This window comes from Poecilia formosa, unplaced genomic scaffold (genome assembly GCF_000485575.1).
Source record: "Poecilia formosa unplaced genomic scaffold, Poecilia_formosa-5.1.2 Scaffold157, whole genome shotgun sequence".
Taxonomy (NCBI): Eukaryota; Metazoa; Chordata; class Actinopteri; order Cyprinodontiformes; family Poeciliidae; genus Poecilia; species Poecilia formosa.
This window is the reverse complement of record NW_006800096.1, coordinates 921,499-946,683: the sequence shown is the minus strand read 5'-3', so window position 1 is coordinate 946,683 and position 25,185 is coordinate 921,499. Positions and strand designations below refer to the sequence as shown.

Sequence of the window (25,185 nt, the reverse complement as noted above, 5' to 3'; positions counted from 1 at the left end):
TCACAGTGCCGGTCAGTCCACAGATGGGAACATGGCTTCGGTTTTGAAAACACAAAATCTTTTTTTTTTTTTAACCTTTTTTTAAAAAAAAATTTCTAAGCGCCTAATTATCACCTACTGTGATGAAGTGTTCCAGTAAAATTAATCTCTGCTTCTCCGCTTGAGCAATATGTGCCGATTAGACGTTTTCTTCAGGGCGAAACGATCACACAAGCAAGAACATTTTAACTTTAAAAGCAAGTTTGAATTTCTTGTGGGGTTTCTCAAATTTATGCAACTGATGCGGCTAAATATTATTCTGCTTTTAATCATAGTTTAAGCTTGAGACTGTCTGCTTTATCTGTTTTTTTTTGTTTTTTTTTTTAATTTTTGGAAAGCCAAAATGACACAAGGGATAAACAAATGAGAAAACACTTAAAATTTTAATAGGTTGACGTGGCATTTTCTGGAAGGTATGTATGTATGCATGCGTATCTTAACAAAACTAAATGATTGTATGCTCCAAGATGAATGTGCTTCAAAGGATTGCGTTCAAAATCACTAACTGGAGGTAGCGATTTATACAATATGCGAAACTAGGTAAGGTAATTTTACTTATATAGTACATTTTCAGCAACAAGGCAGTTCCAAGTGCTTTATTTACTATTAAACAATAGCATCACTGATTGTTTGGGAGTTGCACTGGACTGCTTTATTTTCTTCCGAATGTTCCAGTTGTGTCCACGGCTTTGTGCGTCCACTTCCACTGAAGCTACCAATAATGTGAAAGAGTGACCAAATTATTCCTTCAGCGAGCCAAAAAAGAATGATGATTGCGTATCGATTGCTTTCTATTGAACCAATCAGTGGAGGAGCTTGCGCCTGCGATGTCTCTGGAGATAACGCAGGCCATTTTCTTGCGTCTCTGAGTGAACGTTAAAATCAGAAAGGATGATGAGATCACTGGATGTTGGGCTCTAAAGCCTTATTAAAACAACGAATGGTGCCATGCATTAGAGGCTGTTTAAACAGAGGAGAGTGGCACGACATCAATATACAAAAGCGGTGGCGTTTTGGGGGGAAAGTGATCGTTCACGACAAATGGCCGCATACGTCTGAGGCTCGAACAAAGAGAGGCTTGATTAATGCTCCTGGTTTGTGTCTCGGAGAAACTCAAGTCCTGTTTTACGGAAATCGATAGCAGTATTTGGGCATATTGTGAGCTGCGATTGAAGGTCAGCGAGACAAAAATAAAGGCTTTTTTTTTTCTTTCCTGAATAGTGGAAAAATGAATGAATGAATGTATTAAAGCCTTTGAATTTTCAAGCTAAACAATTCCAACCCTCCCACCCTTATTTTTTTTAAGACAAAAGAACGTCTTATTCGTGGTCTGTTTTTTTCATCTTGTTTCCCCCTCTTCAAAAACATTATTTTATGTTCATGTTTTTGTGTTGAGTCTTGTTTGAATACCTAGTCATGTCAAAAGAAATGACTCCTAAAAGAAGTTGTAGAAAATAAAGAAGAGTGAAAACCAGTAGTCCTTTCAGATTATTACTTGAAACATGAATGTATTGTTTTTTTTTGTTGGGTTTTTTTTTTTCTTATTGGACATGAAAAGCTGCCACCAGCAGACAGAGTTATTCTAATTACTGAACATGAAGGAATTCTAATAAGGAAATGCATTAGACGTCCCTACTTTCTACACTGTTTACAGCTTCAAACTTTATCATATTGTAAAGCCTTCAAAATGAATTAGTGTTTTAATTTGGTGAGTACTGTGCTATGACCACTCTTTATGGGCCCATGTCAAGGAAAAATGGCAGAGTGCTAATGGCAGGCCATGTTCTCAGAGGAAACACTAACTTGGACAGAAATGGCCATGTATTACTGTCAATTAGTACAACTGCCAAATGAGCTGTTAACATGCGTCTTTCTGCTTTTTGGAGGTGAGGCAAAGATAGGATGTTGTCTTACATTATGGGCAGTACTTAACCTTTGCGTTTCTACATGCACAAGTTCAAGAGGTTGTTTAGGTTTTTATTAAAACGAGCTTCCGTGGATTTATTCTGATAAGTGTCTTGCCTTCTTAAATAACTTTCCGAATGACCTCGGTTTGAAGAACAGAACTTTACCTCGACTCTACGATCAGAATTAGAGCCTACTAACAAAACGTCTACAAATATATTTATTACTAGATAAGCCAGACAAAATCAAGCACACTTTTCCCCAGGTGTAGCCTACTACAGTGTTGATGCTGTGGGGGTGGAGTTACTGCAAAGTCATGTAAATGAACAGAGTTAGTTAACACTCCCAGAAAACTAGTCAGATTTAGAGTCAATACTTTTGAAAGCTCGAGGCCTGTTTTCTCACTAATCTCTGTAGAGTGCCAACATTCAAATATTTTCTTCTTTTATGTGTTTAGTTTGTTGCTTGCGAGTCTGGGAAGAGATTTCAGAATTTGAAGTCAGCCACTCTTATCTGCTGTGCAGAAAATAATCTACAAGTGGAGGACATTCAGAACGAGTGCAACTAATTCCAGGTCTGCAGTGCAAGTGAATTCATCCAAATAGATAACAAAATGCTAAAAGAAAGTCTCTAGAAATGCTAAAGTTGTACTTTGCTACCAATTACAAGAGAATGCACGAGTCTGCAATTAAAGAGAGACTACATGAAGTTTAACGTGCAAGGAGCTAATCTTTGAATACAGGCAGTGGCCAGGATATCTGCAACAATGTTTGTTGGTCAAATAAATCAAAAATCCAATTACTTGAGCACCAAAAGGAATGGAGTCGTTTGGCACTAAACAAAATACAATTTCCAAACTTATAAAGATCATAGCAATAGCAAAGAATAGGCCTGAAGGTGTCATAGTTTGGGGACACTTTGTTGCGGCAGTATGTGGCCTGTTAATCATTGTAAAACCCACTACGAACTCTATTGTGCAACAGAAGGTGCTTAAGGAAAATGTGTGGTCATCTGGGAAGAACATAAAGAGCAAATCTGAACTCTGCAATGTGTAAATGACCAAAAACATACCAATAAATCCAAAAAGAGGACTGGCAGAGAATAGAGAAATGGAAAGATCTGGGTCGAATCAATGCAGGCAAATAAAAATCTAGGCTATTTTGGAAAAAAAAAAAGAAAAAGAAAAAATATATATTTTGAATTTTAATCCACAAGAGATTTAATTTGAACCATTTTACTTGTCTAACACAAAAGTAAGAGAAGTGTAATGATCATAAATAAATCTCTCAAATTTTGCATAACCTAAATTATTTTCAACTTTATTTCCTGGAAGTCTGAGATCAACTGTCCTCAAAAACCCCACAGAAATGGTATTTCATTTCAATCTAAACCATCAGTTTAATGGTGTGAAAGGAGTGTGAAACATGTTTTCATGTCCAAGGCTGAAATAAACGAAATACTGTTTAAATTCCAACAACTATTTAATCAACTTCAAGACAGGCAAGAGTGCTCAACTTAAAAAAAAAAAAGTAATAATTTGCCTGTCAAATATTTTAGTAGCATTTTGATGAATCTTTACATGGAAAAATACCAGGCAAACATTAGGTAATTATGGAAAATGCACCTCAACATTTCAGGAATACAGATTTTAATGCATTTATTGAAGACACTTTCCAAGTAGAGAGTGCTCAAATTAAAAAGAGAGTATTTGACATATTATTGTCTAATGTTCTCCAGGAAGCAAGTTTCTTAATGATGTGTAAAATTAATTTATCTTGGCTCACAGACATCAAGAAATTATAAAACACACTCATTAGGAAGTAATTAATAATCAGTCAAATACAAAATTTTAATCTCTTAATGATTTCCACAAGCAATTAAAACACTGTTTTAGTGTGGAGTAATTATGACAAGTTCTATGAATGTATCAGAAGATAATATCCTGCTGCCTGCAGACCAACTGGCTACTACGGTTGACTGACTGTTGTAAAGTCTTTTAGGATTAGTCTGAAGAATTATAAATTAAAAAAAAACACCCAAGACTGGGAGTTTGGAAACAGAAGTTTGAAATGTTTGATTAACAAAAAAAAAAAAAAAGTAGCACAGAAAACAGCTAGATATACTGATACCATTATGTTAACTTTAGTGTTGCAGAATGTGATTCCTCTAGAAACTGCAAAAGCGGAACGACATTTTAATGAACTGTAAAATCGTACTGTGCATTTCACAATCAGGTCTGCGAAAAATTATATTGAATAAAAGTATTTGCTTAGTCATTAGAATACTTCAGGATTAACATGAAATATTATTCACATAAGTCAAAGCGTTTATGTCATCGTGGTATGCTGACTAAGTGCCAGAGGAAATCAAAGGGAGAAAAAAAATGAAAAAGAAAAAAGACAACCTTTAGATCCAGGGCAGCCAAGTTTGATAGCAAATCAGCGGTTAACTCGTACCATCTCCCACATTCACAANAGCAGTAAATCATTGAAGTATATAACTCAACGGGGGGGTCAAAGCTCACAGCGCTTCCAGATTAGCAAACCAGCTCTCTGTCAAATTTTAAATACACTCGCATTCAAAATCCAACGCTCAATTAACAGTAACTTTCTCATTTCCGGTGATTTTTTTTTTCTTTTTTTTTTTTTTTTTTCGAAAATTAGGCATTGCTTTATTTTTCCTTGTTTTCGCCTTCTTTTTTTTTTTTTTTTCTTTTTGTACAGCAGTAGCCCGCAGACCAGTTTAATAAACGTTTTCAAATGCAATAAGCAGTTCTCAAGGCAGTCTATTTGATCTCCTGCTCCAGTCTAGACGGGAGGGGAGGAAACACATACACAGCTACTCCAAGCCCAGAGCCTGAGCGAGCCTCAGGAGTACAGGAGCGAGCTACAAAAAAAAAAACAACAGCCAGACCAAAGACTGCATCACAGGAGGCCTGGCTGCAGAACACGTGTCCTGTTACAGAACACAAACTGTCAGAAACAACTTACCTCCAAGCTGTGCGGTCTTTACCCATCAGCACATCCTAGGGCTTCTAGTTTTTACCTGCCGGGGCCTCTTATGCCTCACCTAAGAGAGAACTACCTCTCTCTTATTTCTCACTCACGTGCCGTCCTCCTGTGTCCGCCGTCCTCTTTCACCCACAGTCATAAAATATGCAAATGGCCTCAGCTGAGAACACTGTGGTGACTGTAGCCACGGCAATGCTCCAACCAGGAAGCACACAAGAGTCGTACATTACACAGAAAATTCCCTAAAGCTTAGTCCCGCAGCAGACTGTGTTTGTCAGCTTCTTGTTTCTGACTGAGCGAGGAAGGGCAAACAGGAGCACTGACCTGCGTTTCATTCGCCTCGTGCGTCTCAGTTTGGGATTTAGTCACCTACCTGTTGACTTGGCTGTTCCTGAGCTGATTAGTCTGAATTAATCCTCTTCTTTTAATAAATAAAGCATTAGTCGGAGAGGTTAGAGACCAGATGGGATCGTAAGAAGTTCATTTATTTGTTCATTTGTTTACTGAGGGACGAGGCCAAGATGCACGTGTTGATGATACTGTCGATGCTCAGCCGAATGTGTCACATGGGGGAGAGCAGCTAAGTGCATCGACCGTAGGCTTTTATAGCAACAATATAATTTGGTAACAAGGGGGCTAAGAGTTTATTATTCAGGATGATAAAGAATAATACCAAAGGTGCACTGGGAGGATATAATTATGTAGATGAGATGGGTGTTTACTGAAAGCGAAGACGAGTAATGAAAAGAGAAACCTCACACTGGATGATGCTTCTGTCATGTTAAAACAGTTACAGATGTTGGCTTCGTGCAGTTTTAATTTCACCTCAATAGGAGCCATGTTCCACTGTATAACATCCCTGTCTCTAACACGCAGTTACTCAAATTGGCGTACCTCCAATAGCAAAGCTGGACTTTGACTAGGCCATTCTAACACAATATGATTAAATCTAAACCATACCGTATCTCTATTTTTAGGGTCATTTTATAGTCAATAGCTATTTTAAAATTTGAACTCCAAAGTAGTATAAGTGGATATGCAGCAATGTAGGTACAATGCTTTGAAAATGTATTTTCGTCTTTGTAGATTTCTTTTTTTTTTTTTCACCATATTTTAGATCATTAAACTAATTTGAAAACTACAGAATACAGTTTCCAAGTGATGGTTTCAACTTCTTTATCCAACTTGGTCATATGCAAATGTTAGGATCCCTTACCTTTTGGAAAGCTGAGTTAAATGTTACGTTCCACATTCTTGTCAAACATGTAGAATAAGAAAATCACTTCCAGGGAGCCTCTTTAAAAAAAAATAACAAATTAAAATGGAGTCATCTTTAAGATCTCAAAAAGCAACACATCATGCCCCGATCTGGAAATTAGTCTAAAATAAAAATAATTATGATTTTTACAAAGACTTTCCAAAAACAGCACAATGAATAGATAAAGTCTAAAAGCAATCAAATATACAAAGTTGTTTTTCACGACTCTTGCCAAACAGTCACCTTTAATGCTCCTTTCAAAGAAGCTAAGTTTTCCAGTACTTGCAATCACTTAGGGGTCAGTGTGACTTGTACTTCAGTTGGGGGCCCAGACTCTCAATTAGTTACACACATTTGAGCTCATGGAGCCCAGGTGAAAGACTGACTTCTCAAAAGTAATTGCTACAGCTAATGAAGTGCTGCTGCTCGAACGTGCCAGTGCTGTGGAGTACGTCTGTCGTTCCCAGGTCAGTAAACCTTTTTATTCTGCCATATACAACAACAAAAAAGAAAGAAAAAAGAAGAAGAGTGCCACTTTCAAAGGATAATGTGAACAGAAGCTTGCCTAATGCACTCAGTAAGTAAGGGAAACTAGCGAAAATCCATCAGAAAAGCAGATTTTCCTCCTGGCAAACACTTCATTAGCTGGTTTTCACCTTTAAGGAGTTCATCATCTATAAATCATGTACCCTCCCTGGGACTTGTACATTGAGTAATTGGGAGAGCCATTTCCTATTCTGAAATGGAAAGCAGTGATTGAAATAATTTGTAAACTGTGCGGATTAAAGTGTCCAGGAGAAAGATTAGCAAAAGTAAAACTAATAGGGCATTTTGGATAAAGCCCCCAAATGTAACCAGGAAAAGACAGATTAATTAAACAAAGCCGGGTGAAATATTCTCTTCAGCCTTGGCTTGTTCCAAGCTGTACTTTAATCACGTTGTGAGAAGACTCCCCAATGGAGCCCTTTAACACTTTATTCCACTCCTCTGCTCACACGAGTACCAATGTTTCCTGTGATTTACAGTGACATTATCTTCTAGACAACAATGGAGGAACAGTAAAAACATTTTGTAGCCTACAGTGTTTTATTGGCCAAGTGAACAAAAAAAAAAGAAAAGAAATGAAAAGTTAGCACAGAATGACTTATTTGCAACAAAGTTTGAGTTGGAGGTTTTGCATCATTAGGCTCATGTGCATGTGTGTGTGTGTGCGTCTTTGTATTTTATACATTGTAAGGACCATTTTTCAAACACACTACATTGTGGGGACCCATGTGTTGTTTTTGGGGTTAGAAGTTAGGCTTAGAGATAAGGTGTGAATTGAGTTTATGTTAGGTATACAGTAGAAATGGTTAGGTTTAGGGTTAGGTCAACAGAAAAGAATAAAAAGCAAATGGAAGCCACTTCAAAGTCTTTGTGAAGGCAGAACGACATACCATCTCTGTGTGAGTGTCCTGGTCATTGCCCGGACATTGACTGCAGTTCTAAACTCCTGAAATTTCCAGTGAAGAGAAATTGGATCTTGAAGTGGAAAGACAATAATGGTTAAGAGTTCCTTGTAAGATTTACAGTGGAGTAAAAAAAATAAAATAAAATAAAATAAAATAAATACAAATTTCAAAGATTTGTCCTGGAGCCCAGGGGAACTTGCAGAGAGCGTTTAGAAAAATCTGGAAATAACAGGTAGTTTTAGCAACGGTCACAAAACACCAGTGAACCTCACCTCACAAGGCTCCACTGCTGAAGGAAGAAAATGCTGAAGAATGTTGAAACATGTTTAAGGTATTCTGCAGAGAATTGGACAAGCCAATGAAATGAAAAAATAAAAAAAAATTAATGTGTGTTCCAATTAGGCTCATTTGTCAGATCGAAAGGTTTTAACTTTGATTCACCGGAGTGCTAAAACCTTAGAAATGACTTTGTAAGCCTTTCCAGACAATGTCAGTGAGCTTGTTTTTAATACTTTGTTCTAGCCAATATCGGGCATCTCCTTAGAACCGTTTATATTAATATTCATTCATCTTACTGAGTATAACAATGTTTTTATTAGTTGTAGCTGTGCTCACAATCAGTCACTTGTGAATTATTCTATTCAGCAATTATGCTAATCGGATTCTTCTTTCAGATAAATTTACGGACACTGAAAATATGAGAAGCGCTGCAGAATTAGAGCCGGTTGTGTGGCTTTCACTTCTTTCTTAGCAAGTGAAAATTCATCCTGAAGGAGAGAAAAGCAGAAAACTTGAGGGAAAACAAATAATGGCTTTCCTCAACAGATATTGTAGCTTGATTCTGACTGCTGGCTCTGGTTAAAATTGCATTTGTTTTGACTTCAGCCAACATAGCCCACACATACTGTAAAGAGGGATAGGTTTTTAAAAAAAAAAAAAAAAACTTGGGTAGTCTGTTTTGACATTAATGCTACATAGCCTGCAGAGAGAACATAGTGCAGAGAAAAACAAAGAACAACAACAACAAAAAAAACCAAAAAACAGCAGAGCTATTTACACATGCCAATTAGACCAAAGAAGAAAAAGCAGCTTTGAGGTATTTCTGTGATAAATTTGTAAGATTCAAAAGGTTAAATTGGTACATTTCTTATATGCATACAAAGGTTAAAAATTACACAGTTAATAAGTTGTAAAGGAGTTTGCTCTGTAGAGACAGAGTTGCAATAACGAAGAAAACCAAAGGCAAACTGAAACCCAAGTGATCTGACGGACTATGTTGAAGATTTTCACCCTGAATTAAGGTAACTAATGCTAAAACACCAGAGGAAAAGTTACATTACATGTGTGAGAGAGTTGTTGTGCTCAGTTTTTACTGGCAAAGTTGGAGCAATTCTTATTATTTCCCTTAAGACATTTCCAGTAAAAAAAACTTTTCTATTTTTTTTTTTCCAAAATACGAAAGTACAAATAATGTCAAAATCTCAATAAGACAATTCTTACAAAAATTTCTGCATATGCAGATTTCCCATTTTAGCTCATGAACAGTAATCAAGTTAATTGCTGAAGTTTAGATGAAACACAGGGCTTATTGGTTAAAGAACCCAGTTAAACATAGGATTTTTTTTTCCTCACCGGTGCGTGATTTTAATCTATGATCAATGGGTTCGTCTGCCCGGTCACAGCCAGACGTGGCACCTGCTGCTGCTCTCGCATGGAGAACCACAGGAACAACAGTTCCAACCTGGTTGTTTGCCTGCATATTGATGGGGCTCGAATCTGCCCTGATATAATCTGCAGTACTTGCTTTTGCCCTCTTTAACTTACACTAGCAGTGTCAATGTAAGGGACGCCAACGTCTAACATTGTAAAAATTACATACGGAATCTGTCAAGAAAGCAAAAGTAAGGCAGGTGTACATTTGAATAGCATTAGCAAGGCAGTGTGACGTTAAGCATAAATTGTGTGCAACACCCATTAAAATAAATACACAGTAATTTAGCCAATCTTGGTTCCTCGTTTATTGGATGCTTCTGAAGGCACGGTTAAAATTAAACTGTTATAGTGAAAAGGCTGTAACTTACGTTCCTCCTAGTAGATGATACTCCCTGCGTTTCTGCCATGTTGAAACATGTCCAAATTAATGTCATCAGCGGTTTATGTGAACACAACAAAGTTTTAAAGTGTGAGAACATGTTAAGAATACCCTGACAAGAAACCATCTGATAACTAAAACTAAATGGGAATTGTTTGATTGAATCTATATGCGGCTTTTCAAGATATTTACGTGAGAAATATCTGGGGGGGAAAAAAGTGAGCATTTTGTGGAGCCACCTTTTGCCACAGTTTCAATTCTCTACCAGATTCAGACATCTAGAGACGAAAATTGTTGCCAATTCTTTTCAGAATAGCTCAAGTTCAGTCAGACGAGACGCAGAACATAAATTTTCTATTTTAAGCGAAGATTCTAAATTTTGTTGGTCTCTAAATCTTTGCAGCTGTACATTTGCGATAATTTTTCCTTTTCAAGAGTCCAATCTATGACACATTTTCGTCAACTTAAGTCTTATCTGGAGGAGCCCAAATATGTTCTGGGTGGTTGCAATGTATTTTCTCTAGGTGAAATCAGAATAAAGGTCAATACAAATCCAAAGCATACCTTTTAGATTTTTATTTGTACAGACTTTGGTCTCTTAAGTCATTATGTACCTTTTTATTATTTCACAGTTATGTACTTCCTTGTGTTATCACAAAAAGACACATTAAAAGATATTGAAGTTTGTGGTTGTGAAGGGACAAAATATGAAAAATTTTGTAGAGATTAATACAAAACAAATACAAGATGCTTCAACATGGCAGAAGACCATTTATTTTTCTGACAATCTATTTGCTCTAAAGCTCTATTTCATATTGACTACTCGTGACTTCTCCGCAAACCTCATAAACAACAAAGTCCAATTGTCCCTTTTAATCTCTCTAGCCTTAAATATTAATATTTATTCACTGAACTTTTAATTTGCTTCCTGGCAAAAACGTTTATTGATGTTAGTATTCAAAATATACTTACCTCAACCTCATTTCATGTTGCAATGCTTTTACGTTGCGTATTTGTTTAATGGCTTTAAGTAGCCTTCTATATAGATCCATCAATCCTTTTTCATTATTTTACGGCTCAGTAATGAAAGAGTGAACTAGAGCTGAGCTGTACTGACTTAATAGGAGCTTTTAGCAGCCCGTATACTGTCCATTTCATTTTGTAGTGCTGGGTAAGAAGTTTATGTCCTTGGCATTTCCAGAAGTCAACAACCCGTAAGCTTGGGCCTTGAGTCACAGTGCCGGTCAGTCCACAGATGGGAACATGGCTTCGGTTTTGAAAACACAAAATCTTTTTTTTTTTTTAACCTTTTTTTAAAAAAAAATTTCTAAGCGCCTAATTATCACCTACTGTGATGAAGTGTTCCAGTAAAATTAATCTCTGCTTCTCCGCTTGAGCAATATGTGCCGATTAGACGTTTTCTTCAGGGCGAAACGATCACACAAGCAAGAACATTTTAACTTTAAAAGCAAGTTTGAATTTCTTGTGGGGTTTCTCAAATTTATGCAACTGATGCGGCTAAATATTATTCTGCTTTTAATCATAGTTTAAGCTTGAGACTGTCTGCTTTATCTGTTTTTTTTTGTTTTTTTTTTTAATTTTTGGAAAGCCAAAATGACACAAGGGATAAACAAATGAGAAAACACTTAAAATTTTAATAGGTTGACGTGGCATTTTCTGGAAGGTATGTATGTATGCATGCGTATCTTAACAAAACTAAATGATTGTATGCTCCAAGATGAATGTGCTTCAAAGGATTGCGTTCAAAATCACTAACTGGAGGTAGCGATTTATACAATATGCGAAACTAGGTAAGGTAATTTTACTTATATAGTACATTTTCAGCAACAAGGCAGTTCCAAGTGCTTTATTTACTATTAAACAATAGCATCACTGATTGTTTGGGAGTTGCACTGGACTGCTTTATTTTCTTCCGAATGTTCCAGTTGTGTCCACGGCTTTGTGCGTCCACTTCCACTGAAGCTACCAATAATGTGAAAGAGTGACCAAATTATTCCTTCAGCGAGCCAAAAAAGAATGATGATTGCGTATCGATTGCTTTCTATTGAACCAATCAGTGGAGGAGCTTGCGCCTGCGATGTCTCTGGAGATAACGCAGGCCATTTTCTTGCGTCTCTGAGTGAACGTTAAAATCAGAAAGGATGATGAGATCACTGGATGTTGGGCTCTAAAGCCTTATTAAAACAACGAATGGTGCCATGCATTAGAGGCTGTTTAAACAGAGGAGAGTGGCACGACATCAATATACAAAAGCGGTGGCGTTTTGGGGGGAAAGTGATCGTTCACGACAAATGGCCGCATACGTCTGAGGCTCGAACAAAGAGAGGCTTGATTAATGCTCCTGGTTTGTGTCTCGGAGAAACTCAAGTCCTGTTTTACGGAAATCGATAGCAGTATTTGGGCATATTGTGAGCTGCGATTGAAGGTCAGCGAGACAAAAATAAAGGCTTTTTTTTTTCTTTCCTGAATAGTGGAAAAATGAATGAATGAATGTATTAAAGCCTTTGAATTTTCAAGCTAAACAATTCCAACCCTCCCACCCTTATTTTTTTTAAGACAAAAGAACGTCTTATTCGTGGTCTGTTTTTTTCATCTTGTTTCCCCCTCTTCAAAAACATTATTTTATGTTCATGTTTTTGTGTTGAGTCTTGTTTGAATACCTAGTCATGTCAAAAGAAATGACTCCTAAAAGAAGTTGTAGAAAATAAAGAAGAGTGAAAACCAGTAGTCCTTTCAGATTATTACTTGAAACATGAATGTATTGTTTTTTTTTGTTGGGTTTTTTTTTTTCTTATTGGACATGAAAAGCTGCCACCAGCAGACAGAGTTATTCTAATTACTGAACATGAAGGAATTCTAATAAGGAAATGCATTAGACGTCCCTACTTTCTACACTGTTTACAGCTTCAAACTTTATCATATTGTAAAGCCTTCAAAATGAATTAGTGTTTTAATTTGGTGAGTACTGTGCTATGACCACTCTTTATGGGCCCATGTCAAGGAAAAATGGCAGAGTGCTAATGGCAGGCCATGTTCTCAGAGGAAACACTAACTTGGACAGAAATGGCCATGTATTACTGTCAATTAGTACAACTGCCAAATGAGCTGTTAACATGCGTCTTTCTGCTTTTTGGAGGTGAGGCAAAGATAGGATGTTGTCTTACATTATGGGCAGTACTTAACCTTTGCGTTTCTACATGCACAAGTTCAAGAGGTTGTTTAGGTTTTTATTAAAACGAGCTTCCGTGGATTTATTCTGATAAGTGTCTTGCCTTCTTAAATAACTTTCCGAATGACCTCGGTTTGAAGAACAGAACTTTACCTCGACTCTACGATCAGAATTAGAGCCTACTAACAAAACGTCTACAAATATATTTATTACTAGATAAGCCAGACAAAATCAAGCACACTTTTCCCCAGGTGTAGCCTACTACAGTGTTGATGCTGTGGGGGTGGAGTTACTGCAAAGTCATGTAAATGAACAGAGTTAGTTAACACTCCCAGAAAACTAGTCAGATTTAGAGTCAATACTTTTGAAAGCTCGAGGCCTGTTTTCTCACTAATCTCTGTAGAGTGCCAACATTCAAATATTTTCTTCTTTTATGTGTTTAGTTTGTTGCTTGCGAGTCTGGGAAGAGATTTCAGAATTTGAAGTCAGCCACTCTTATCTGCTGTGCAGAAAATAATCTACAAGTGGAGGACATTCAGAACGAGTGCAACTAATTCCAGGTCTGCAGTGCAAGTGAATTCATCCAAATAGATAACAAAATGCTAAAAGAAAGTCTCTAGAAATGCTAAAGTTGTACTTTGCTACCAATTACAAGAGAATGCACGAGTCTGCAATTAAAGAGAGACTACATGAAGTTTAACGTGCAAGGAGCTAATCTTTGAATACAGGCAGTGGCCAGGATATCTGCAACAATGTTTGTTGGTCAAATAAATCAAAAATCCAATTACTTGAGCACCAAAAGGAATGGAGTCGTTTGGCACTAAACAAAATACAATTTCCAAACTTATAAAGATCATAGCAATAGCAAAGAATAGGCCTGAAGGTGTCATAGTTTGGGGACACTTTGTTGCGGCAGTATGTGGCCTGTTAATCATTGTAAAACCCACTATGAACTCTATTGTGCAACAGAAGGTGCTTAAGGAAAATGTGTGGTCATCTGGGAAGAACATAAAGAGCAAATCTGAACTCTGCAATGTGTAAATGACCAAAAACATACCAATAAATCCAAAAAGAGGACTGGCAGAGAATAGAGAAATGGAAAGATCTGGGTCGAATCAATGCAGGCAAATAAAAATCTAGGCTATTTTGGAAAAAAAAAAAGAAAAAGAAAAAATATATATTTTGAATTTTAATCCACAAGAGATTTAATTTGAACCATTTTACTTGTCTAACACAAAAGTAAGAGAAGTGTAATGATCATAAATAAATCTCTCAAATTTTGCATAACCTAAATTATTTTCAACTTTATTTCCTGGAAGTCTGAGATCAACTGTCCTCAAAAACCCCACAGAAATGGTATTTCATTTAAATCTAAACCATCAGTTTAATGGTGTGAAAGGAGTGTGAAACATGTTTTCATGTCCAAGGCTGAAATAAACGAAATACTGTTTAAATTCCAACAACTATTTAATCAACTTCAAGACAGGCAAGAGTGCTCAACTTAAAAAAAAAAAAGTAATAATTTGCCTGTCAAATATTTTAGTAGCATTTTGATGAATCTTTACATGGAAAAATACCAGGCAAACATTAGGTAATTATGGAAAATGCACCTCAAAATTTCAGGAATACAGATTTTAATGCATTTATTGAAGACACTTTCCAAGTAGAGAGTGCTCAAATTAAAAAGAGAGTATTTGACATATTATTGTCTAATGTTCTCCAGGAAGCAAGTTTCTTAATGATGTGTAAAATTAATTTATCTTGGCTCACAGACATCAAGAAATTATAAAACACACTCATTAGGAAGTAATTAATAATCAGTCAAATACAAAATTATAATCTCTTAATGATTTCCACAAGCAATTAAAACACTGTTTTAGTGTGGAGTAATTATGACAAGTTCTATGAATGTATCAGAAGATAATATCCTGCTGCCTGCAGACCAACTGGCTACTACGGTTGACTGACTGTTGTAAAGTCTTTTAGGATTAGTCTGAAGAATTATAAAAAAAACACCCAAGACTGGGAGTTTGGAAACAGAAGTTTGAAATGTTTGATTAACAAAAAAAAAAAAAAAGTAGCACAGAAAACAGCTAGATATACTGATACCATTATGTTAACTTTAGTGTTGCAGAATGTGATTCCTCTAGAAACTGCAAAAGTGGAACGACATTTTAATGAACTGTAAAATCGTACTGTGCATTTCACAATCAGGTCTGCGAAAAATTATATCGAATAAAAGTATTTGCTTAGTCATTAGAATACTTCAGGATTAACATGAAATATTATTCACATAAGTCAAAGCGTTTATGTCATCGTGGTATGCTGACTAAGTGCCAGAGGAAATCAAAGGGAGAAAAAAAATGAAAAAGAAAAAAGACAACCTTTAGATCCAGGGCAACCAAGTTTGATAGCAAATCAGCGGTTAACTCGTACCATCTCCCACATTCACAAATACTCTCTTTTTAATTTGAGCACTCTCTACTTGGAAAGTGTCTTCAATAAATGCATTAAAATCTGTATTCCTGAAATTTTGAGGTGCATTTTCCATAATTACCTAATTTTTTGCCGTTGAGACGGCAAAAAAACTTATCTCGGTGTGACGCTGCAGCCCTCAGCTCTAAAGCTGGGATTACGGGGAAATTGAGTTGTACCTTTTCATGCCATATTTGAGAACAAGAGGTTTCTGTGATTCACCTCGCCGCATGAGAGAAACGTCGATAAAAGGTGGATAAACTGGCTCGAGGACGTCTGCAGGAGCTGCCTTGGTCTCTTAATAAGGACCCGTGCCTAAGAGATGACGGAACAGAGCTGTGCTGGGTTTTCCAGCACAACGCTTTGGTTTACAGAGAATTACACGTGCCGTTAAAATGAATCGCTTACGTGAACTGTGGAAAGACGCGTCACCTTTTCTTTTCCTCACTGACTAATATTTGTATGAAATCAGACTACAGGTTTTCTGTTGTCCATCAATCAGGACTACTGGAATCAATTCTGTTGCTACATGCCAGACACACATTTACATTTTTTTTTTTTTTTACTTTCATCATATTAAGAAGACTGCACACATTTTCTGTACTTTCTGGTGGAAGTGCCTCAAATTTGATGAGTCAAGTCATACATTTTTTTTGGTTTCTCTCTGCAGGCTTCTCATAGCAGTTTGCCAGAAATTTGGCTTTTTTCCCCCCCCTTGATAGAAATATGAAATGAGACTCTTCTAGTTTTAGATGCAACTTTCTCCAACACACCTGATTCATATGAATGGCTTGCTATTCCTTTGGTCTCTGAGAAACGTGAAGGCATGTTGAAGAGGTAGGTCAGTCATTTGACTCAACCGAGCGGAGATGCATAACCTGTGCATGACACTTCAAATTCTTGATTAAAATTTTAGAAAAAAAAATTATCATTTACAACAACAACATGAACAGAAACAGCATTTTTGTTGATCGGTCACATAAAATCTCACTAGAAAACCTTGAGGTTTTTCATTACCATGCGACAGAATGTGAGAAATTACAAGAGACTTGAATACTAATTATGTAAACTTTACTCAAAAGGGACTGTAATCCACCACAAATACATAAACAAAACAGCAGACATCCCATAACTATTAGAACAGCTCTGCTTGTCCGAGCGTGTCTCGCCTTTCAAAGAGTAAGGCTCCGGGCGACAACAATTTTCTGAAAGTTCTGACCTTGGGATTTACACTTGATCCCAAAATGATCTCTGTTCAAAGTCTGATTGACATTTAACAAAAAAAATAAATAAAAAAATTGGTTCATTGATCTACTGAGGTTATTTGCTCGAACATGACACACTCTGCCCGGCAGGAAGTTGACTGGAAGCTAAGAGTTAAATTAGGCTGCATAAGCTGACTAAAAGCCTCTGTGTTACAAGTTAAGATGACAGATGCTGATGAACAGCTTAAGAATAATAAGAATAACATACAACACAAGCACATAGGAATTTCATAGATTTAGAACTTGTCACTTCTTGCATGCAGTTTACAAATTAAGGGATGCGTTGTGGGATTCCATCTGACTGAACAGTGTGGCATTGAGTTATACAAATTATGACATTTCTCTGCAGTTCCTTTCTCGCCAATGCTGACATTTTGGAGTAAAATGTTTTCTGCTGTTTTGCAGTCCTTGGCCACATTCAAACAGCCTTTTTATTGAATAAAAAGACCATTTTGGAGGTGGAGAATGACCAAGGATGACACAGCGGCCCGCTTTGTCCTGCTTTTTGCATGTCTGCTGATACTTTCAATGCAGCCCTTATTATTTTTCTTTATCTATTTTCACTTAATGATCTCTGGGTCAGTTCACCCAGTTTGTCCCACCTTCCCTCCACTTAATTCTGAAAGCGATGTTTTTCAGAGTACCAGTCATCACGAATTTCTTGATTTCTCTTTGTAATTTTGCCGACTGGGTGAATTTTGCAGATGCATAATCATAAAAGTAATCACTTTTCCCTCATTGCTTCATTATCTGTATCGTTTTGTGTCAAGTTTATAATGAACCATATTTTCCATTAGCTTGTGGTAAGTGTCTTGTAAAATGTGAGATTACTTATAATAATTTATTTAAAAAGACCCAAATAAACAGCCGCTACAACCAAACATGGAATTACGACCTCTAATATGTCACACCTTGAAAGCAGACTGGCTGCAGTGGCAGAAAACCACTGCAGCCATATACTATATACCGTCAGCTGCGAACAGGGAAAAACACATCGTCTGGCCTGATGAGTCTTCGTTTCAGGTGCAAAATTCAGGTGCTCGGGTCAAAGTTTGGTGCAAACAACATGGACGCATGGGTCCAGTCCGTCTTAAGTTAGCAGGGAAAAGGCTAATGGAGCATGTCACAAAGCTCAAATCATCTCAGTCTGGTCTCTTAAACAAGACAATAAGTTAACTGTCACCAGATCTTAATCCAATATGGCACCTTTTGAACGAGTCACAGCAGGAGATTCCCATAATGAATGTACAGAAGCCAAATCTGCACATGTGGCAACGGTGTGACGCCATTGTGCCCACGTGGATCAGGACCTCTAGTTAAACATTAGTGGCACCTCGCTGAACTGATTGGAAGAAATTCTGAAGAAATGTACAATGTGTGGCTCAAGTGTTGATTGAGTAAATACGGCAAATATGTCTCAGAAAACGATAATATAATATTTGATATTTCTAATAGCTCTTTTGGTGGAAATTGCAACTTTCAAACATACCGCTTTCCGTTTGTGGATTATGTCGGAACTATGCATTTAATTAAGTGACATGCTTACACAATTTAACGGTAATGGAAGATCTTTGCAAAGATCTATTGAATCTGCCTGCAGGCGTTTTAAATTTCCAAATTCAAGATGTGTGTCCTCTCTGACTTCTAATAACACCAACGTACACAGAGGAGATGTACACCAGCCATTTGCCTTGCTAGAATGCCGTTTTCAAATTCGGATCCACGCTTCAACCACATTTTGTTTTCACTATTCTAAGGCTAGAGGGAAAACAAACAAAAAAAATACAGCCCTGCCACTCTTCTTATATTGGATATGTCACCCTCTGTTGTCTGTACCATGAAATAATGTCAAACCTGTGATGCTTGTGGGGGATTTCCTGAAGCATGAGCAACACAATGACGTTTTGGGGATCACTGTGTCCATGGGAAGAGTTCAAAAACAATTACGCTTCATCTGTGCTTTAAATGTTTAGTGGTGTTGGGACTAAGGTCAAAAATGGAAGAATTGTTTTGTATGTTTTAATGCATCTACACTAAAAAAAAAACCAAAAAAACAAAACGAATGGTGAGGAGATTCATGTCCTAAAGATGTGTTAAATTACCAATAATAGGTCGCATCAGTAAAGAGCAGGGCTTCCAACTAAACTGGAAATCCATAAATGTATTTTTCCATGCGCATCTGTGTGCATCTAAGTGACGGAAGAAAAATAAGTGCAATCTTAAGACCTGAGAACTGACAGGCTGAGAGGACAAGGAGCGAAATTATAGGACAAACACAATGACAACCAGTTTGGCGAAATGATCGCCGTCTGGCAGCAATACAATATTTCACCGAGGGAGAAGAACTTTACATGAAATGTCAGTGCAAACATTGACCGTGACAGGCTGACCATTGAGGGAATCCATTACTGGGCTCTGATAATGGTGCCATGCATGGTGTCCTCAGAATCTGTCTGATGCTCTCTCGGCAGCCTCAGGGTGGGTGGGGGGGGAAGGGGGATCACTCTGATGAATGTGAAGATGTATAACTGTTCGAGGAGCCGAGCCTGGGCCGGACAGCAAGCGCACCGAGTCTTAACACGCTGTGTGTCAGTCACCGAGAAACGTCATCGTAGTTTGGTGTGATGCCATTTGAGTGTCACTCCTTTAACCGTCTTAGGAAAGTTTTTTTTTTTTTTTTTAATGATATATTGTTAAATGCAAAGTATAAATGCATTCGTTCCAGCATGGTGAATTCACTATGAATACAAAAACAGAAAAAAAAGTACCTAATTATGACATTTAAAGTATTTTTGCAAAGCTAACAAAACAGGTGACATGCTTTGTCACACAGGTGCACGAGGACCTGCCTGCTCCTCTTTAATCAGAAGCATAAAAATCCTTCAGGTTTCCAGGGATGTGTGGCGACTAAAGAGCAACAGCTGGGAATACGGAAAGCTAAAAGGCTCACAATAAATGGGCTTTGCGAAGCTTGGTGGAATTCAGGAAATGCTGTTGAAAGTACGACCCGGTGCTTTGTAGAAACAACATGATTTTCAAATGATGACAAATCATGTGTGCTGTGAGTATTTCATTTAGATCAACTGTTCAAGAGAAGTTACTCCATTTGACTTTATCTTCTATTTTGCATCAAGATGAAGGACGAATAAACTGAAATAATGACAATAATATTAAGAGGTATTTTTTTTTACTTCTTCAGACTTATTAGTTTTCTTTACCCTGTAGAGTACTGTTTAGTCTTTTTTTTGTTTTTGTTTGAAATGACCCAATTGCTGAACAAAATTGTGAATGAGATGGAGAAATGTGATAAAATAAACAACTTACAGGCTAACAAGTAGTGAAGGCAAGGCAAGGAACCAAATAGTCAGTGTAACAAAAGGATCCAGTCATGAAAAAGGAAAACCGATGAGCATACATACTGAGACGAGGGAGAGAGAAGTAATCAGAGGCAAATGGGGAACAGCTGATTCAGAATATCAGGTGATGGGGAACAGCTGCGAAGGGGAGAAAACAAAACAAAACAAGAAAAACAGGAAAAGAAAATTAGAAAATATCACAAGAGAATTGGACAGGTACCTCAAGAACTACAGAATGTAAATAAACAACAAGGAAATGATCAGAATACAAACACAGAAGAAACAAAAAACCCCAAAACCTCCAGGAATGGGACATGCTTAGTTGAAAATGGCAGGATTATCCCTTTAAAATGTTCACATTTTTTTAACAATCCAACCATAAGCTTCTTGTGATTTCTCACTACGTACGGCTGATCGTGAAAAGGGAGAAATTAACTCACTCATGACTTAATTGGAAGCCCGAGTAGCTTGGTTTTCTTTCTTGCTGTGGGGCAAAATTTGAAAAGAAAAAACAAAAAACTGGACAGTAAGGAAACTAAACTAAAATCTCAAAGCAGACGTCTGCGGTTTTGGGGGCTTCAGGTTCAGTACAAGTTTCTCTCTGCTTTCTTGGAAGGGAAAATAAAACCATGAATAAAGGAAAACTATGTCAATAAATTACCAACTATATTTATTTTATTTATGTTGCACACCTGTGGTATTTGCTAGCACTGCTAAAAAAATACATAAATAATCTTAGCAGTGAATTTACCAGCACAGAAATCGTGCAAAAGTGAAACTAGCATTCATGAAAGGCACTCGTGTTTTTTGATGAATCGTGCCCTTAATGAGAACGTTTTAAAGTAAACGTGAAGTGGGGCTTTGCAAATTTTGCAAATGCGGACAACTTCCAGCTGCCATAAAATGAGAGAGGTATTCCTATGCAGGAAACAAGAGACCTGATTAGCACTTTTGTTCAGCTCAGTCGTTTTGGTGCAGAGGTAGTTAATGCAGATGAATCGGCATCAAGCTTTATTGGTACAGTGTACCTGAAATTATTAACCACCCATAAATCCTTTTCGCCCCTGCCGTTTCCTTCTGTCACTCTACCATTACTATTCAACATAGCAACGTTTTTTTGACAGCCATGGGTATTTTCTAGAACATAAAGCTTAAACACTTCGAAATGGAAAGAGAACAGCCAGCAATGGATGAGAGGAACTGAGAGAAAATAATGAAACACAAAGAAGAGAATACAACAATGTTGTGGAGAAAGAGCATAAAAAACAACACCATAAAAACAGAGAAGACATCTTTGGATGTGTCTTGGATAAAAGAAGAAATTGAGTGTGAAAGGGCTGTGAAAGCATCTGAAAATTTTTGGACTGAGCTGCCACACAAATCCATTTTACTCCCAAAGCAAAACAGCCATTTTAGAATAAAAGACTTTCCGTTCTTGCACATTTTCTTGTCACGGACGGTTGGAGAGACCAGCAACCAATACATTGTAAAGTGCCACAGGAAGCTCGGATGAGGAGGGTTAATGAACCCACCTTTTCCATCATCCCAGTGGGCGTTTTTTTTTTTTTTTTTTTTTTTTTTTTTTTTTTTTTTTTATGGAAGGAGAAATTAATTACTTGTGACAAATACACCAGTGCTCGGATGAGCTGCCATTTCTGCCAGGCAGCCTGTGAAGAAAAACATTTTTCCAATGCGGTTATATTGGACTCGTCTAATCAGCACCGCGTGCAGAAACTTGTGTCAACACACACAAAAGACATTACAAGAGCTACATCAATAGGCTCACTTGACAAAAAAAACATGACAGCGCATTAAAAAAAACAAAAAAAAAACAATGAAAAGTTCACAAGCTCCGACACTGATGGCACGCTGTTTCCACGCTAAAACGTCGTACACACCCTGCCATTATGGCTCCACTCTCAAGGGGAAAAGCCACGTGAAATGACAGACTTTCTCCTTTTTGAGCTCGGCACTCGACAACTTCTACGCCTTGAGCAGGCGGTGCTTGAGCTTTTGTTTTTTCTTTCTTTCTTTCTTTTTGCAGTGCAGGCGAGAGACGCTTGGAAATGGTAATGAAATAATTTGCCTCAGAACAAGCGCCGCTATGATTAAAATGACATGTTTCAGCGTACCCACGTCGGTAGCATATTGACCCCATTAATCATGCAGCTAAACGCAGTTTCCTTTTCCACATTGGCCAGTTTGATGAACTGTTTATTGGCTTCCTGCGTCGCTGCCGCACGAGGGTCTGAACCAGAACTATTAGGCTAATAAAGAATGCGGAGTTTTAATAATTAAGATCACGCTGGCTGATGATTGCATTCGTGGCTTGCAGCACACGCCTCGGAGACATGATGTCGCATATAAACGAGTTATTAGTTGTTTGGAGATCAATAGACACGCAGAGCAGCACCTACAGGCTACAAAGACAGCTATCTTAAAAAAAAATAAAAAAAAAATAAAATAAAAAAAAAATCCCATAAGAAACCAAGAAGTGCTCGGCAAAAGTATTCCGACACCTTTCAACCTTCCCAAATTTCCCATGTAACAGCAACACATTTCAATGTATTTCATTGGGATTTTGTGTGATGGCCAACACAAAGCAACACATATTTAGGATGTGGAAGGAAAATAACACATATCTTCCAAAACGCTTTGTAAACTCAAAATTTTACGGACTAAGCTTGAGCTATTTCGCAAAGAAAATCAAAATCGAGTGTCCAAAGCTGGCAGTGACGTAGCCTTAAAACTGTAATTGCAAATGTTGGTTCTACAAAGTATGAAAGCAGAGTGGTTGTACAAAGTTGCATGACGTTACACTTTTCTAATCTTTGCAACAACATTTGGTATCGACATGGCAAAAAACGTTCAAAACTTCAAAGGGTAGGAATATTTTTCCAAAGCACTGTTTGACCATCCAGCAGACTTTAGATAGAAAGAAAAAAAGTAACCATTACCTGACTCAACTATTATAATTTAAACCAGTCAAATGGAAGAATTCCCTCAGGGTCAATATTTACATCCATAAACTCTCCACCCTTAATTAATCTGACAGCCACACACACAAAAAAAAAAAAAAAAAAAAAACAGAAAAAAATTTAAATACGTGGAGGAGAAGGAGCGAGGTGCCAATAGGTGAGCAGTTTAATGTGGACCTCAAATCAAAAATAAAGCCGGACACATAATTGAACAAGGCTTTAGACACTACCGTCAATAAAAAAAGTGCTGAAGTATCGCAGCAGACAGACAATTAAAAAGCAATCCGTTTGCTCTAATGGTTGCATTTGGTAGAGGAATGATGAATTAGAATTCAATGAAGTTGTACTTATTATAGCTGGATGCTTGCCTTGTAACTCCTTGATGCCGAGCGACCCTGAACTGAGGAACAAATTACTTAGAGTACCAGAGGAATGAATTATTCATGTGTTACTAGATAATAGACACCTTGAACAGAAACTTTCACACAAAAAAGGGGAAAAAAAAAAACAAAAAAACAACCTTTAAAACAATTTGCTCAGGGGCTCAATTATTTCCATCCTGGTTAGTTATAATAAAACCATTAAACAGTCATACTTTGATTAGTGTTGGAAATGATCTGTTATTTTAGCTCGACTTGAGTGAACATTTAGATATGATCAATTAGTTCACCGGACTACCAGCAGCACAGTACGCTGTTTGATTTTAGTTGAAACCGAGAGGAGAAATGCATCTCTCTTTTTTTTCAGGGAACAATTTGTATTTCAAAACAAGCACACAGTACAGCACTTCTAATCTTTGGCAGATAAAATTTGTATATCTTATGACATAAGTGGTGCAGTGGGTAACATTATTGCCTTACAGCCAGAAGGTGCTGGGTTCGAATCCCAGTCTGGGTTTGCATGCTCTTCCTGTGAATGTGGGGGTTCTCTCTGGGTACTCCAACTGTCTCACCAGAAAACCTGACTGTTAGCTTAACTGGTCTCTCTAAATTATCCTTAGCTGTGCATTAATGGCTGCGTATCCCTGCGTTGCCCTGAAATGCCCTCAGATTGAAGCAAACAAAGATTGTGGACATGATGCGTGCGTTATGTCGACCTGACTCCCTTCATCGGCCAGACGCAATGTCGAGGAAACAAAACGGATCCAAAAGTGGTCTGTTAATGTCAAAACTTTGAAGGATGTTTATTTCCTCTCTCTCTCTCTCATCCTGTGATGAAGGACGATCAGCAGCAAGTGTTGCTTAGCTTGTAGCTTAATTAGGTAGCGCAGTAACGCCTCGCATCCTTATGAGAACCTGCGCTTGAAAAATACAGAGCGAACACACTGCTTGAATTCATTTTTATGTTCAGCACAGATGGAAGAACAACTTCTTCTTCTTCTGTGGTTTATTTGGGGGGAAAATCGTGCGCCTCTTCACGTGTCGGTGCTTCTTTTTTGAATTAACCCTGGTTCGTTTAAACACGTCAACGGATTATTTAATTTTGTTCTTATGCAAACAATGAATTCAAATTACTTAATCCGAACACGCATCAATTCAATCAAGACATTTTGCGCATATAAACATGACTTACTGCCTCCTGTTTGCGGTGCAAATCTCTGCAGTTCCTGCGGACTCTCCTTTGGCCTCCTCTGATTAACACTCTTGTTGTCAGGCTAGAAACCATGACAACCACGACAAGGTGGACAACCATGTCATGGGAGGTTTCCAGTTATCAACATGGAAGTATTAAGCATCCAGTAAAAACATGTAATTCCACACAAAAGTCAACAACAAAAAAGTAGGAAATAAAAAAAAAAAACGAAGCGATTCCAAAGGCCAGAATGCGGCTTTAATTTCATTGCCATGCCATAAAATCCAAAAACAAATTCATATGTACAATTTAATCAATCCACTTACCAGTGAGGCGACATCTTGGGAACTGAGCTTAATTGACAGTATATGTGCTGGAATACTAAATAAGCTGTGGCACCGATGTACAGCAGGACATGAATAATTATGGAAACAGAGTCACAGATGCTCTGGGTGATGTGATGGCGGTAGAAGGCTCTCTTAATTTAATGCAGGCATCATTTGTCCTTTGGGATCTTTGTCTTCACATGAGGACTTGGATTCCAGTTCTGGTTATTGCTTTCATAAAGGGATGAAGCTTGAATTGCTCATATT

General features: G+C 37.4%; 1 protein-coding gene across 1 annotated transcript in view; it reads right to left on the bottom strand.

Moving 5' to 3' along the window:
* LOC103146371 (ATP-binding cassette sub-family A member 1) overlaps nt 1-24,673 on the bottom strand; it is a 209,605-nt gene extending 184,932 nt beyond the window's left edge. Inside the window, exons 1-2 of the mRNA XM_016677511.1 lie at nt 24,593-24,673; nt 15,601-15,736 (exon numbers count right to left, since the gene is read on the bottom strand). The gene's annotated coding sequence lies outside the window, so the exon portion shown is untranslated. The remainder of the gene's footprint in view (nt 1-15,600; nt 15,737-24,592) is intronic.
* Nucleotides 24,674-25,185: the final 512 nt, after the last annotated feature.